Here is a 9222-nt window from a genome sequence, read left to right as displayed (position 1 = left end):
CACTTCTGGCCTTCTGCGTCTTTGCCTGGGAGGCTCTTGCAGCTTTGTGGCCCATCCCCAAGTGCCAGCTCCTGGGGTACAGCCTCCTGTGTCAGGGTCAGTGCGGGGTCATGGCACAGGGCTGCCCTGAAGGGTGCAGAGGAGACCAAAGCCATAAGCCGGGTCTCTTGGGGGCAGCTGGCTTCTCTCGGACCCTCCAAAATGGGTTGGGCCCTGACCCTGGTCTCAGACCAACCCTGCCCCTCCCTGCCGAGGTATAGATGGAGCTGTCAGGGACTTGGAGGCCAGCGTCTTCTCCCCAACTCCCCCCAATTGGAGGCCCCCAACAGACTCCCTCAGCTTCCTTGCTAAGGCCTCTGCCACGCCGGGTGGTGGCTGTGCACCCTACAGCACGTGCCCGGTACAAGCCCCTCTGGGCCCCTGCTGTGGCCTTCACCGTTGGCTGAGTTCCTGCTCTGGGTCACTCTGCTGATGGCTGAGGGGGCAGGGTGTGAGGGTGTGGTCCACTTCCAGACCCCTACTCTCCCCAAAGCCTCTCCCCAACCCTGCCCTCCCGCCTCTGCAGGCAGCCTGCCGACCCCACCCCCACCGCAGCTGCCTCCTCCTTTCTCTGACAACCTCCTGGCTGGGGTGTCCTGGAACTGCAGCCAGGGGGACCAGGTGACCTTGGACACAGCGTAGCTGCCTGGACCACCCCCTTTCCTTGGTAATTTTCGGAGACTCCGGAGGGAGCATGAGCAGCTGAGTGCTGGGGGAGGGGCTTCCCTCTTCCTGTCATGCCCAGCTTGTGCAGAGCGCGCTGACTGAGCTGGCAAGAGGGGTGGGGGCGTCGCGGGGCTGCGTCTGCTCTGATGAAGGCACCTACTGTTACTGTCCCGGCCCTCGCTGAGTGTCCCCAGACCCGTGGGCCCGCGTCTATGCCAGGCCTCAGGGAGTCCTCCAGCCTCGGAGCCTCTTCCCATTCTCAGACCTCAGTGCGGAGAGGAAATCAGGTGAATTGAGGTTAACGTTTCCATTAAACCTAGATGGATTTTCCCTGCGTAGAAGGGGCTGTTACGCGCTGGGGCTCTGAGCAGCATGGACGGGGCCCCAGCGCAGCCGTGCTCCCGAACGCCCTCTGGGACACTCCAGCTGCCCGCCCGCCCACTGTGCCTCCGCCGCCAGGCCTCGCCCTCCCTCCTCTCCTCTCTTGTGAATAAAGGGCCTCAACCCCACCCACCTGGTACACTGAGGGTCCCACTCTACTTAAACTGTAGTTAAAGCAAAAAAACCCCCCAAAAACAAAACAAACAAACAAACAAAAAAACCATGCAAAACTGTGGCAACAGCTTGTCCCGTGCATATCATCTCGATGAATCCACGTCTCCTGCTCGGCGGTCCTGCGGTTTCCAGGCCTGTATCTGCGGGTACTTATTTTCCATTTCCTTCCTGAGAGTTTAGCCTGCTAATGAGATTTTGGTGTCTGGTATCTTGGCAAATGTCTCCAAAGAGATTTATGGGGCTTCCCTCTCCTGACCCCTCACTTGTCTTTGGCAGGAAGCTCAAGGGGTTCGATGTAATCTGGTCTAGGGCCCTGGGGAGGGGGCAGAATGTGCTGGAAGGCAGATCTGGGTGGGGTCTGCAGCCAGAAGCTGGATGTCTGCTGTGGAGGAGCCAGGCTGGTGGTGTGTAGTCTGTGGTGGCCCTGGGATAACCAGAGAGGGGTGTGGATGGGGATCCCCTAGACCACTGGCCGCCTCAGAGCCAGTCTACAGACTCGGTGACTCCGCCAGTACCAGTGATCTGAGCTGAGCCCTCCCTGCTGGCAAGGTGGGCTTCCCAGTCCCACTTCACAGTGGGGGCCCCCGGCTCAGACCCCCCCATCCATGCCGCAGCACTCAGCCTCTGCTCAGGGGCTGGATCCGGCCAGGCCCCAGGGCTCTCCAGGGGCAGGAACCTTGGGCTCCATCTGCGGCAGCAGATGGCTCCATCTGCTGCTTCATCCATGTGGCTTCAGCCCATTTTCCAGGCAGGGGACAGAGCAGCAGTGACCACAGGGCTATACAGACACCTGGAGCAGAAGGAGCTGTGGGCCCCTGCCTGGTCCAGAGGTTTCCAGGCCCCAAACCTGTCCCTGGCCGCTGAACGAGGTGGCGACTGAGGAGGGAGGGGCTGGGAGGCATCGGCCACTGCACAGTTCCAGGGCTGGTCTGGGATCAGGTGGGGTCAGAGGGGGACAGTGGTCAGGACAAGTGGCACTGCAGCCATTGGCCACAGCTTCCTTCCTGGGGGCTGGGCTCCTGGGCATGTAGCCCGCGTGGCTGTGGAAGGCCCGGCCCCTGAAGGTCATGAGTCCTCTGGGGATGGGCCAAATGGCCTCTTGGAGGCCCTGGTGAACACTTGCAGACAGCACGTGGGCCAGGCCCTCATTCCCCTCACAATGGCCCCTGGTGAGTAGGCTCCTTCCTTCTCCCAGGTAAGGGAGGGGGCTCAGGGAGGTAGGGGCTTTGCTCTGGGTCAAGGCTGGGCATCATTAAGCTAGGGTGAGGTCAAGTCTGCCTGGGCCCAGGGGCTGTTCTAGTGGGTGGGGAGCCCGGCTGTGGGCAGCAGAAGCTGTAGCCGCCCCACTCATGGAGTGACCCAGCCCTGCACTGCCAGGTGTGGGCTGTACCTGGAGACTGAGGGTGCTGGTCAGGCAGGCTGGGGGGCCAGGTCCCAGCGGGCTCATCTGGCCAGGAGTCTTGCCACCCCTTCCTGGTGGGTGCCTGTGCAGGATGGCAGGGAGGGGCGGTGGGGACGGCTGAGCTGGGTAGGGGGGCTTGGATGGGGCTTTGGCCGGTGGAGAACTGCACATGGCTTCTAGGGGCCCTGAATGAGAACCACCTTCCCCAGACCCAGCCCGAGGTCATGGAGCATTCGAGGACACCTGGGTGCGGAGCATGTGTAGCTCTCAGGCAGTTGGGGGCTGCAGGAATGTGCACCGGCACCCCCAGGGCTGGGCTTAGCCTGGGTGGAGGAGAGGCCACGAGGCTTGGGTCAGGGAGGGCCTGACCTTGCTGTGTGACCTCGGGCACGTCTCCCTGCTGTCAAGAGTGGGGCTAAGAGTGGTGCTTCCTTGGTGGGATGGAGGGAAGATGCCTCCCAGCGGGGAGTTGCCAACCCATGGTGGGTGGATGCCTACCATCACCCTGGCTGCATTTCCTCCTGGGATCCAGGGGCTGCTCGGAGTGAAGGTGGATGTGGCTCCCGGGGGCTGCTCGGAGTGAAGGCAGGTGTGACTTGCTTCAGATCTCATTGACATGGACCTTGGGCAAGTGGTTTTCATTCTCTGGAACCGGTTTTCTTACCTGGGAATTGGGTTAAATCCTGGTGGCCTTGGGCCGTGGTAGAAGTTAGACATGACAGCCACATGCCACACACCTCATAGATGTGTCACTGATGGTCACTAGTGGGTCATGTGTTGCTACTCCTGTCTCTGACTCTAGGATCCTGCTAGTTGTTTACTAAAGTAGCATGTCCGCTAGGGTGCTTCCAGGTACACGGCTTGCTTCCAATACTCTCACTGATATATTAGGTCTGCTGACACTTGGAGAAACCTTTTGGTGTGAACTACTCTCACCAGCGGCAGGGCACCCCTGTTCACTTTCCTATTTCTCAAGCTCCAACGGTGCCCAACACTGTTTCCTGGGGAGGAAGCTGCTGTGCCTTTAGGTGGACGCCTATGTGAGGCCAGCCCAGGCCAAGCTGGAGCTACCAGCCTTTTGTGGGTATGCATGCCTGGCCTGCTTCAGCAAACATACAATAAATCCCCTTCCCCAGGCTGCCTGCTCCCACTTCCAAGATAGCCGGGCTCTTACTCACTTTTATGTTTCATTCTGAGTGGCTAATATTGTCTTAGAGAAATTAGGGGGAGAGATTAGTGTTTGATTTAGTGGTAGGAACTCTGATGAGCCTGATGTTTAGTTCTAGTGGTGCTGGGGATGGGATGAGGGTCCCTGGTTCCTCATAGCCCTTGTGGAGAGGTCATTTGCATGGGCCCAGGCTCTCAGGGCAGATCCAGAAGGTCTCCCTGGCCACTGGGACAGTGATCAGATGAGATGGCCTCTGTGGGGCCTGAGGTTACAGAGGTGCCACAGTGAGCTAGCCTGGCCCCTTACTAGCAATGGGCTTGTGCTAGAAGAAAGACAGAACTGACCTGCAGGTGCCAGCAGCTAAGCTGGAGTCCTTGTCCTCCCTCCTCTGCATGCTCTCCTGTGCCTGTGTTATTAAGGGGGCCAGGCTAGGAAGCACTAAATTAGTTACGAGATGCAGGGCTCCAGGGATTCAGTGGAGTCGTGTCCTCACTTCCTGTGCATTTCCTGTGTTCTGGGCACGACCCGGAGAGACTCATAGACTGAGGCCTGCCCTGGAGACTCACAGGCTGCAGTGGCCAGAGAAGGATCCCAGGAGTCTTATGCTTGTGCAACTTTGGGGGGGTCTTCTTTAAGAAAGAAAATTAAAAAATAGAAATATCTCATTGGTTCTAGGCCTTGCAAGAACCCGTGTCAGTGGGGGCTCTGCAACTGAGCTTTCATTAGGGGCTGAATGAATTGCCCCATGTAGGGCCGTCAGCCTGATGAGACCATCACTGTCTCCAGGGATGGGGACTCACAGGTTAACAGTGACAGAAACTCTCACAGTAGCTGGGGCTGAGGGATTTGCTGGATGAGACCTGGGAATGGCAGCTGGGATTCAGGGGCCACCAGGGCCAAGGCCCAGAGGTCTCCTTCCCAGGTCAGGCCTCAGCTCTCTCACTGGTTTGTTCCACGTGTGGCAAATGTGTGGCTGGAGGCTCCCAAATTTTGCACCTTACACCTCTGGCCACCAGAGAAAAATTGACTTTTCTTTCCTAGTTTGAGTTCCAGTAACCCTGGAAAAGTGCTTCGATTGTTCCAGCCTGAATCAGGTGGCTTCCTTAGGATCACTCAGCTGGGGCCAGGGCAGTGGGGTCACAGTGCACTAACCTAGCAGATTTGCAATAGCTGTGGGGTGGAGACCAGGAAGTAGCTCCTGGAAAGGGATAAGTCATACTGATCTCCTTTCTGACTAAGCCAAGGCTACTGTGCGGGCTCAGAGGAAGGTGTGACTTAGCTCTGCTTTGAGAACAATGGACAGTTTCGTAGAGGTTAGGCCATTTGGGCAGAGTCTTGCGGTATCAATAGGAATTCACTAGGCAGAGCTGGAGACTGAGGTGTCTCTAGGGGAGGCATGGAGAAGTAGAATTGCTTGGGAAGAATAACTTGTTCAAGGTGATTGGAGCATAGACTTTGGTGGTGGCAGGAGGGTGGAGTGAATGGGCAGGAAGCTGGGTGCCAGGTGGAAAGGCCTTGGACTTGACTCTAGAAATACTAGGAAGCCACCAGAGGACTTGAGCAGGGGTGACGTCACCAGATCCTTCCTTTATCCCTGTGAGGATGGGTAGACAGGGCCCCCCAGGAGCTCAGAGAGGTGGAGTGCTTTGCCCAAGGTGGCGGGAGGGGGTGCCTGCAGCCTGGGCCCCATTGCAGCCCCTGTTCCCATGGGTCCAGATCCCTGAGCCTCACCCACCCCTCCCTCACCACTGCCACCGGGCCAGCAGCCACAGGTGGCTCCCTGAGCACTTTCTCGCCATCCCCTGGGCTGTGCCAGGCACTGACCTTCTCTCTCTCACTTGGGATCCCCACCCCTATCAGGGGAGTCAGGAGAGGCACTATTGTCTCCTTTACAGAGGAGTAAACTGAGGCTGGGTTAGCATTACTTGCTCAAGTCACTCAGCTAAGATGGGCAGTGCTGGGATTTGAACCCAGCTCTGCCTGGCTCCTGAACCTGAGCTGACTTCAGTGTCCAGCCCCCAGATCTGCACACCAGGGTGCCCCAACTGCCTGGCGAGTGGCCAGGCCAGAGGGAAGCAGGGAGCAGGGTGGGCCTAAGGCGAGGCTCAGTGAGAAGGCAGGAGCAGTGGCCGTGGGGCAGCACTCGGGGTGCGTGGGCCATGGGGAAATGGGCACCAGGGGTAGAGCCCCTGTTGGGGGCTGTGGAGGGGGAGCAGCAGGGAGCACAAGGGGATGTGACACAAACCCCTTCTGAGGGAGGACTTGGTAGCTGGTTGCTTTTGAATGGTGCCTGCCTCAGGGCCTGGGTTGTGTCCTACCCTCCTACTGCCCTGGCCACCTCTGACATACCCTGCTAACTATGGTCAGCCTGGCAGGGCTGGCATGGCAGGGCAGTCCTGTGGCGCCACCTTGACCTGGCTACTGTGGTCCTTATCCCGGGTCAGGAGCCGTCCCTACCCCAGGCCCATGCTCTCCACCTGCCGGGGACCCTACCCAGGAGGGGCACATGTGATGCCAGCCTTGGTGTGCATGGTGGCTCCTGGCTGAGGCCTTGACTGGACTTGCGTCGACATTTAGACTGAAATGCACCAAGAGGCAGGGCCTGCTGTGCCCCAGGGGCTGCGGACGGGGCGTCCATGCTGCCTGGGTAGGATGCATCTGCAGGGTCCCTCCCACCATACGCTCAAGTGGGGTCACCACCCCTGGGTGGCCTGGTCCCCAAGATGCTACCCCACTGAGCCTGATGGGACGCCTGGGCCCCAGGCCCGCCCCCTCACAGGGGAGATAATGGCCCCACGAAGGTCCCCCGGGTGCTTGTGGTGGCTGCTCCCTCAGTCTCTCTCCAAAGCAGCCTGCCCATCCGCGAAGTCACTTAGCCGGGATCTAATCGGGTTTTACCGGGGCATAAATTACTTGTGTAGAGGTTGTTCCCGGGGTGTTTCCACCCCGGGCCTGTTATTTACTCACCGCGCGGTAATGTAGTCACGGCCTTGGGTGCACAGTATTTATGGTGTTTGATCGGCTTCCAGCCCAGGCCACCTGTCCAGGAACATTTGTTGAGATGTTGTGCAGAGCCGCTGGGGGACCTCTGCCACAGGCCGGCATCAATCTACCTGGAACTCCCGTGGCAGCCCTGCAGACCCTCAAAAGGGCAGGGCGGGCCTGCGGTGCCACCCTGAGCTGGCCACTGTCTGCAGATGGCAGCTCTAGGTGTGATGGCTGAGGAAGAACAAGGGTGCGAACTGTCACTGACATTTCCATGGGGCGTGGACGTGACACATGCCGAATGCCGTACCTGGCTGTGGACAGTTGCACCGTTAAAGGCAGCTGCGCTAACTGCCGTTCACAGAGCACCCGCTATCTGCTAGGTTCGGTGGCAGATCCTTGGTTTTATTCTCTCCGTGAGTGCTTGTCGCAGCCCTGCAAGGTAGGTGTCCCTGATGGGAAACTGAGGCTCAGTCACTGGAGGTGACTTCCCAAAGGAACGTGGCCTGGGAGCTCCATGTGGCAGCTTCCTCTGGCTCTTACAAGGGGAAGGACGAGCTCCCGTTGGTTGCTGGGGTTCTGCCCTTTTGCCTTCCCGGACCCTTTGTATGTCTGTGATGGTGGAAATGCTTCATAAGGAATGTGAAGTGTTTTTTGTTCCTGACCCAGAGAGATCTGATCACGGTAATTCTATATCTGCTTGCCTCTATTTATCCTCCAAGTCCGGCTGGTGACAGGGAAGCAGATGATCAGTGCCAGGCCTGATAAATTGGACCCAGGGCTGAGGCAGGAGAGAAACCCTGTTTTATTGTTGAAGACAAAGCCGGCGGGCAGGCGGCGTATGTTGTGCTGGAGCCCCTCGCTGTGACGGAGGCCCTGGGCCTCAGAGCAATCAGGGCTTTCACGAGCACTGCCCTCCTCCCACCACCGACGTGGGAGGCAAGGACCCCCATTAGCCCGGCTGGCTGTGGGGGAGGGGCTGACAGAATGTCAGTGGGGTGGAGGGGAGAGGAGGTGATCAATGACGACTTATTGACTTGCATCTTTCCCCCCGACTTGATTAAGACCAATATGGAGATGAGGCCTGAGGAGGGGGCTAGGGCCGGAGCCCTGGGCCAGTGTGGCTTAGGGGATCTTATATTTGGAGGGCAGGAAGGGAACAGAGAGCCGCTGGCTTTGTCAGATGCCTGAAGAGTATTGATCCATATTAGAAATGATAATGAGCCAATTCTGCCGGGCTGGGAGGCCTTAACCATTTCACTGCTTACAGGTCTGTCCTGGTGGGGATGTTGGAGGAGGCTCAGCCTCTAGCTGCCCCTCACCATGTTTCTTCCTACTCAGGTCTGCAGCTTCCCAGGCTGCGATCTGAGTCTACTGATGGTCCTGGAGGTCTGACCAGAAGGGTAAGGGCACCAAAGGGCAGGAACACAGGACTGGGAGCCGGAGCCTGGTTCTGGGGTTGGCTAGACTCTCCGGGGTTTACCTAGCACCTGGTGGGTGCCTGACATTCCATGCATCTCCTCGGGCACCTCTAAGATGGTCAGGATGACTCTTACTGCTATAATGACAGATGAAGTGAAGGCATGGAGGCTGATAGTTACCAAGAGGCCAGGCCTCTGCCTGCCTCTCCAGCACTCTGGAACATGATGCTGCCCCTCAGACCTGCCACTTGCTGATGGAGCTTTGACTTTTGTTGAGTCACTTACCCCTCTGGGACCCACTTTCCTCATCTGTAAAATGACAACCATAACAGACTTGCTGAGAGAGTTCAGAGAACAATGACAAGGGCTCATACAGTTCAGCCCCATGCCAGCACTTGGTGGTAGGGCCTGGCCTGAGCCTAACACTTGGCTCTAGCTCTGTGTCCACTTTAGTGAACATTTGAGGAGTCTGGGTTTGCTCCTCCATGGAGGGAGGACATGCCATTCACCTTTCTAAATGGTTGTGAGAATCAAATGAGTCTATGCTTGGGCAGTACCTAACATGTAGTTGGTGGTTAATAGAAGATGGCTATCATCATTGGCATTATCACCATCACCCTAATCATCATCACCGTCACAACACCCTCACCACCATCATCATTACTAACATCATCATCACTATCACATCATCACCATCATCACTGTTACACTCCATCATCATCATCCCCTCTATCATCATCACCATCACTATTATCATCATCATCACCATCACCATTACACTCCATCATCAACATCATCATCACCATTATCATCATCACCATCACACTCCATCATCATCATCATCACCATCATCATCATCAGCACCATCATCACCACCACCATCATCACCACCACCATCATCACCATCACCATCATCATCACTATCACCATCGTCACCACCACCATCATCACCATCACCACCATCATCACCGTCATCATCACCATCA

The 9222-nt window shown here is 57.4% G+C and overlaps 1 long non-coding RNA gene across 1 annotated transcript in view; it reads left to right on the top strand.

The window, feature by feature from the left end:
- Positions 1-761: 761 nt before the first annotated feature.
- The window catches only part of LOC111538177, a 22524-nt gene continuing 14063 nt past the window's right edge, over positions 762-9222 (top strand). The window contains exon 1 of the long non-coding RNA XR_002730246.1: positions 762-992. This is a non-coding gene — a long non-coding RNA (uncharacterized LOC111538177). The remainder of the gene's footprint in view (positions 993-9222) is intronic.

The sequence above is a fragment of the Piliocolobus tephrosceles genome, chromosome 6, assembly GCF_002776525.5.
Source record: "Piliocolobus tephrosceles isolate RC106 chromosome 6, ASM277652v3, whole genome shotgun sequence".
Lineage (NCBI taxonomy): Eukaryota > Metazoa > Chordata > Mammalia > Primates > Cercopithecidae > Piliocolobus > Piliocolobus tephrosceles.
This window is presented reverse-complemented; position numbering and strand designations above follow the sequence as displayed.